This window comes from Benincasa hispida, chromosome 1 (genome assembly GCF_009727055.1).
Source record: "Benincasa hispida cultivar B227 chromosome 1, ASM972705v1, whole genome shotgun sequence".
NCBI lineage: Eukaryota > Viridiplantae > Streptophyta > Magnoliopsida > Cucurbitales > Cucurbitaceae > Benincasa > Benincasa hispida.
The window spans coordinates 80826740-80834006 of NC_052349.1; the positions used below are offsets into that span (position 1 = coordinate 80826740).

Below are 7267 nucleotides of genomic sequence, written 5' to 3' on the forward strand. Positions count from 1 at the left end.
ACAACAAGCAGCGCCTTACTAAATTTATCTATGTCAAATGATTGCAGTAATAAAAAAGGATGCGGCGATAAGACTTTTAAAACTAAAATGCGATGCGATAGTGCGAAATTTGAAAAAAGGATAAGGAAGAATACACCCCCAAATTTGCGCTGTCGCTCGCATTGTATATTGTCGTATCCATCTTTGCGGCAATCTCTCTTCTTTGGATTGCGGTGATGGAGTAAGATAAGTGGCTTCTTCGTGTAACATCTCCGCAATCAATCGCCTTAATCGTTGCATGAAAAACAGAGAGAGGGTCAAATTATTTTAAACAAAACAAATGTATATATTTATATATCTTTGGTTGAAATCCAATTGGGAATTGGGTTTAAGGATTCTATATATGCATATATAGTTAATAGTTAGGGTTAAAGAAAATAAAAATAAAAAAGGAAAAAAAATAATGGAATCTGAATCATTAGGAACTTCTAGTTTGTTTTAATCACGTTGACACTAGAAGGTGCAGTTTCCAAATTTTCACTCACAATTTGACTCAAATCATTTTTTTTTTAGGTGGGTATAATGTTCTTTTCGATTTGGGGATGAGCAGTTTAGTATTCCTGGGTAAACATGTGGCTTATCTTAGTTTTATACTAGGTCTTTGGACAATGGTTTTTCGTCGTTATCGCAATCTCCTCTTTATATATATATATATAAAGAAAAAATAGATATGCGATATTAGACAAAGTTAAGATGCTAAAAGTTCATGAAGTATTGATGCAGGAAAAAAGATATTCAAAGGAGTTGCATCCTTGATGAGGTTGAATCATATAATAACTCAGGGACCGTTTATTCCAGGTTAGGTTGTTCATGTCCATGGTGGCTTCCCCCTCTTTTCTTTATCCTCTGGGAGCTTTATTGCCTTAATCCGGAGTTTTTTTCCATGAATATTCATTACAATCTCCCCCGTGCGTACATCAATTTGAGCGTGATCGGTCAAAAAGAATGGTCGTCCCAATATGATGGGCGCATCTTCGTCCGCTTTATAATCCAAAATGAAGAAGTTTGTTGGCAGGATGAATTTATTGATTGAGATTGTGGCATTTTTCAACTCTCTTTTAGGGTGTATTCGAGATTTGTTCGCGAGCAGGAGAGTTTCCTTTGTGGGCGTAAGTGTGCTGGCATTCAATTGTTTGAAGATTGATAGCAGCATTATGTTTATACTTGCCCCAAGATCGCATAGTGCTTGGCCACTGTAGGTCCCTCCGATAGAGCATGGTATTGTGAAGATTCCTGGGTCGCCCATTTTATGTGGGATTATATCACTTTGCGTTGCAACCACTATTGCGATCTTTTCTTCCCCATTTTGTTCCTCTTTCAATCTTTGCGGAGTTGCAGGTGGTTGGACTTCTTCTGTCTCAAGATCTAGAGGCTTAAGAATGGGCGCAACTTCAGGGTCTATTTTCTCAGGCTTCTCTAAACTATAGGTCAACGGGTCTTCGGTTGTCACCGCATTCAAGTCGGTCACAATGGGCTTCTCCCCTACTTCTGCAGTCATGTCGCTTAGCAAGGAGACTGTTATTGACTAAAATATAAAATGTTCTTTATAGGCATGCACTTTGATGATAGATGAATGATGGATTCAAGTTCATGTCCCCGGCAATGGCACCATAAACTTGTAATAATAAAAAATGAAATGTTGTTCTATGTATTGCTTATGCACACTACTGATGATGAATGAATGATGGATTCAAGTTCATGTCCCCGGCAACGGTGCCATAAACTTCTAATAATAAATTTGTATCTATCTTTATCTATTGCGCTGCTTATGAATGAATATGATATGTGCTCAAGTGCTTTACGATAAAGATATTATTGCGATACTGCATTCTAAGTGTATACGTTGATGATAAAATGCTTCGTAGTATGCGATGATGTAGTGTGTGTCACAAGTTTCCTTACGCTGGAACCAAGTATAATTCCAACGCAAGTTTCTCAGAATGACCTGAGGTCGAACACGGGGATTGTTATTGTTTAGATGCGATACTAATGTGATAACTTGTAGAAATACAAGTTATTGTGGCTCTTAAGTTGGAACAATTAAGGTTTTTAATGATAAAATCTCCTCATTTTTAGAAGAAATTCATGGAATTACTCAAATATTAGCAAACTCATGCAAAAGAATGTTTATTACTAAAATGTTGCGACACTAACACATTATATTGGAGGATTTCAACAAGAGGCTAACACATGATTAAGAAGTGTCGCAGGCAAAGTTCTAACGCATGGGCCATGCGTCGGAGGGATTCAACGCAAAGAAGATTAATTGATTTAGGCTGTTTGTGTCAAATCACCACTTGCAAGCATGGGCACCTGCGCAGACGACGTCTGAAAAGCTTCTGAGTGTCAGGTGGCTGATCAGGGCATGGACTTTAATGCTGCCCATCACCAAGCTGAAGAAGACCAATGCCTATAAATAGAAGAAATCCCTCCCGAGTTCGAAGTTCAGAAAATTTTCAAGTTCTCACTCTCAGTATTAGCTTAGTCGTAGTTTTAGATCTCTAAAGCTATGTTGTGGTGCCAAAAAGAGCAGAAGGGAAGTGAACCACCATCACTGCCGATCAAGGAGCGGAGGAAGCCGAGATTGAGAGAGACACTTCGTCCAATCCTTATACAAGTGATTGTACACAACTAGAAATTCAGCCAAAGAGATACAAGAGATTGTACTCTGCGGTTTGACTCAGTTCTTTTCATCTCATTTATCGCTTTCATCATTTTATTTGATTAAGTATTGCTTTTGTAAAGACAATTTGCTTCTTTATAAATTCATGTATTTGATCCATCACACTTTGCCATTGTTTATTTCTTGTTTATGTTCGATGCATCTATACTTCATGCAAAATTCCATCTCAAACGCTTAAGCCAACTTGATCAATTGGTAAAAGCATCTTTAGCTTAGACTATTCGAGAGAATAAATAAGCCAACATCAAGTTAGGAAACATAATACATCCTATGTTTGACGCATGCATCCTAGAGATAGGTTTGTATGTTATTCGCATTGAGAAGTGTCGAATAAGAGTCTAACGCATAAACAAAGATAGCAAGCCAGCTCATTCACATCAAATTCTAGTTCGTGTACATTCATCTTTGATCGACACATACACTTGCATTAAAAATCCATTTTCACACGACCCATCATTCTCTGCTCAACTCTTTTGTATCTTCTTGCACACATACAACACCTTAGTGTAAATAACACATTTCTTCATAGATTTTAGGAAATCCCTACAACATCTACAACGCAAGGTCTGCGTTAGCTTAATCTGAATCCCTGAGTTCGACCCTGGACTTACCAAAAACCTAAATTGGATTTATACTTGGGTCTGATTTAGGAAAACTTGAACGTCAATAGAGGAGTGTTACGCGTTCTGTTGTACATTTCCAACGTGTTACGAATATATCAACACATCAAATCATCAGCGCATCATTCATACTTGGAACTTATTTTTCCAATTTATTTTATACAATACACTCCTAGCTCGAATCACGATAGCAACGAACAATTTGCGCCGTTGCCGAGGATTCAAAAACAAAACTAACCAGGAATTTTGCTTGTATCTTTTGTAGGAACACTTCAACTGAGGGAGTATCACGAGCTAAGCCTAAGCTTGTGAATGTTTATGAGCAGGAAGAGCACTCCTGAACTTATATATGACCCCAAAGATGAAAGGACCTTCCGACGAAGAAATCGATCTAATCGTCGTCGAAGGTTAAGGCAACAACTTCTCAGACAACAAAATAGGCAACAAGAAATGGCGTATGAACAGGAAAAATCAGAACTTAGCTCAACATCTGGCCCACGCTGCGTAAAATCCGATCCTAATGGTGAATAGTAGTACGCGTCCTATGAGGGAGTATGCGTCTCCTGTATTGTATGATTTCTCACCAGGAATCATATACCCTACGCCAGATGGGACAAGATTCAAAATGAAATCTATGATGCTTCAAATGCTCCAAACTGCTGGATAATTTGGGGGTGGTCATGGAGAAGATTCTCATGCCCACATGAAATATTTCCTGGAAACGTGTAACTCATTTGTGATTCCTGGAATCACCCCAGAAGCGATCAGGCTATCTTTGTTCCCCTATTCTTTGTGTGATGACACAAAGTAATGGGTAAGCTCTCTAGAGCCTTGTGAGATCACAACCTGGGAGAAGTTGGTGGAGAAATTCATGAAAAAATACCAACGCATGGAGGCATTGAGAGATCATAAACTTCGAGCAAGAAGACGCTGAAACTTTAAGTGCCGCATGGGAGCGTTTTAAAGAATTGATCAAAAATTGCCCGAACCATGGATTACCACTAACTAGATGGAGACTTTTTATGGTGGATTGAATAGAGCATCGCAGATGGTAGCCGACGCAGCTGCAGCTGGTGGAATTATGGATAAATCCTATACTGAAGCTAAGGAGATATTAGACCACATTGCAAAGCACAACATGGAATGGGTGGACGATACATATGACGCAAGAGCCGACAGGAAGAGGAGTTCTCAGAATGTTAATTCTAGCGATTCCAACGTAATAGCCACATTCTCTGCACAAGTGGCTACTATGACCAACCTTTTGCAGAATATATCGCTAGGGAACGTATCAAATCAGCAGAAGGTAAATCAGGTAGAAACGTTCGTGCAGCCCATGGTTAGCTGTGTGGGCTATGGAGATCCCCACTTCTACGCTAATTGCCCACAAAATCCGCAATCAATATGTGTCACACCACGCCCCAGACTACCTTCTCAGCCTAGGAAAGGGCGTGATTGCAGCAGTTATCAACCCTTTTGTTGACACTTACTGCCTAATAACTCTTGCGAAAATAACTCTGATACCAATGTACAAATTGAATAATCAATTGATTAAGTAGGCCCATTTCATTACAACAATATGATGTTCTTACAACTCCAGGACTTAAATACAAGTTTACAACAACAACCAACTGTAAAACCCTCCGGAAGTGTAACTGTGGCACGTGGCAGACCTTAACTTTTAGCAGTACCCTGGAACTCCTCCACCTTTCGCTTACCGGGGGGGGGGGGGGGTAAGTATTAAGAAAACATTTGGAAGAGTGTGAGCTACTAAGCCCAGTGAGTGGTTCTTCTTTTAGAATAATAATCACTTTGCAAACATATTTTTGAGAAATCAATCACATAATCACAATTCCAATATAAATTATGCATGATCATGTGCACATTCGTTCAATTATCAACCTCCAGTTCCATGCTATACGTGGCATGCTTATATCATGGACACATTATCAATCACATATAACTTTTTATGGAAACTTTCGTATAACCCACTTCTCCCGCCAATGTGCACATCGACAATTCTTTTCCCGCTAGTCATGCTTAGGTACTTGAATATATTTCCCATCGGTTGTCACTGACTATTATTTCCCACCAACTGAGGCCAACTATATTTTCCTGCCAAGCACCTTTTATTAAGCATGCTAACTTATGTAATCTAGGTATAATCTCAGTTTCCATAGCAATTTCACAAACAATATCATGGCAACAACATAACATCATAAGCATGCATTTGGCACTTACATATGCATTTATCCACATATCAATGCATAAAACTAAGTAAACACTCACCTTGATTGCTTAGGAGCTTTTCTAGTAGCTCCCTTTTCTACCTCGGGCTTCCTTTTCACCCCTAGAATCCAGATTCAACTTACAGCTTAGATTATCATAGTTCTAAACATTATTTTGAGATATTTCATTCTACAAACATATTCCAAAATGTCTCAGGAAGCTTACCATAAATTTTGAGCTTAGAAATTCTCGTGGTTTGGCTGGAATCACAGAATTTCAAGATTGGCCCAAGCTAATTTGACAGCCTGACCCTTCTATCTTCTTCTCAGTTTTCAGCCCGATCCCTTTGAGCTTTTCCTACAGTAGCCCTACCCTAAAACTAGACTTTCAGAGCTTTCAGGTGGCTTTGGAATCACTTCAAACGCACGAGTAAATTGGGAGAACTCCTCGTCCAAATTTGATGCATCCTCTTTAGACCTCACTATCCAATGCGTCCTCTATGACTAACGCATGGATTTGGCTCCAACGCAAGGTTTTCTCAACTCTCCCACTCTTTTGACGGTATTTCTGAATTGTGATCTAAAAATGAAGTCTGTTGGCCCTATTTATAGGTGTCCAAACCTTCTCCAAATTTGACACCACCTACTTGGCTGCATGGCCAAGTGTCTTCTTCTCACCCCATCAACGCAATGTTGTGATCAACACAAGTTAAGTGTCTTCCTCCCACGTTGCCAACGCATGAACCTCCAATCTGACACCACCACCTCAAATTCTTAAGGCTTTCCTCCCAAGAAGACACATGGTTTGATGACCTTTTTTTAGGTGATCTCATCCTTTATATGTGTCTAACTCTTGGATGTTCAATGCATAGTCCATACTCAATGCATAGCCAATAATCAACGCATAGCAAGCCAATTCATTACCATTGCCATCCAACTTAGCCATCGCAAGAGCTATCCATCACCAACGCATAGCGTGACCGCCAATCCTTGATGCATGGCTCACTAGGTAACATCGCACAACTTGCTTGGCATGGGCGCATGGTGTTGGCCACCGATGCATGGGCGTGCTGCATAGGTTGGCCGCTCGACGCATGGGCATGCTGCATAGGCTGGCCATCGCTCGCTGCATAGGCATCAACGCATGGGCATGGCCACTCGGCAGGCTCGGCAATGCTCGACGCATGGGCTGGGTACATCGACGCATGCCTGGGCAGTTTGGCCGACGCTACTTAATGAATGCCACCCTCCAGTCCTCATGCCATCCTAATGCTTTACTTCCATTTTCCTTCCTTCACTAATGCATCCAACGCATCCATCATCCAATGCATCCAATGCATCCAACGCATCCAACGTATCCATCATCCAACGCATCCATCCAGCCTAATGCATTGGTCTAACCTCTAAGGCATGTGTCACTCCCACTTCAACTTCTCCCTTGGCCCAAATAATCTCTTCAAGATCTTACGGCCAACGCATGGCAATGCCTAGTCCAACACTTAGTCAATTTTTTATCAATTTAAGCTTAACTCAAAACTACTCAAGGAATATCTATTCAACACCTAGAAATTTTCCTTCACTTCAATATAGGATTTAACTTTCTACTAGTTAATCTCTTAATCACCTGCTTAAGTAGGAAAAATGAAAATTCGGGTTTCACATTTACTTCCCCCTTAAGAAAATTTCGTCCTCGAAAT

General features: G+C 40.1%; 1 non-coding gene across 1 annotated transcript; it reads right to left on the reverse strand.

Moving 5' to 3' along the window:
- Positions 1-4233: 4233 nt before the first annotated feature.
- On the reverse strand, positions 4234-4339 carry LOC120070481. Its single transcript, XR_005479975.1, has one exon. It is a non-coding gene; the product is annotated as a small nucleolar RNA R71 (small nucleolar RNA).
- Between the last annotated feature and the right edge of the window lie 2928 nt (positions 4340-7267).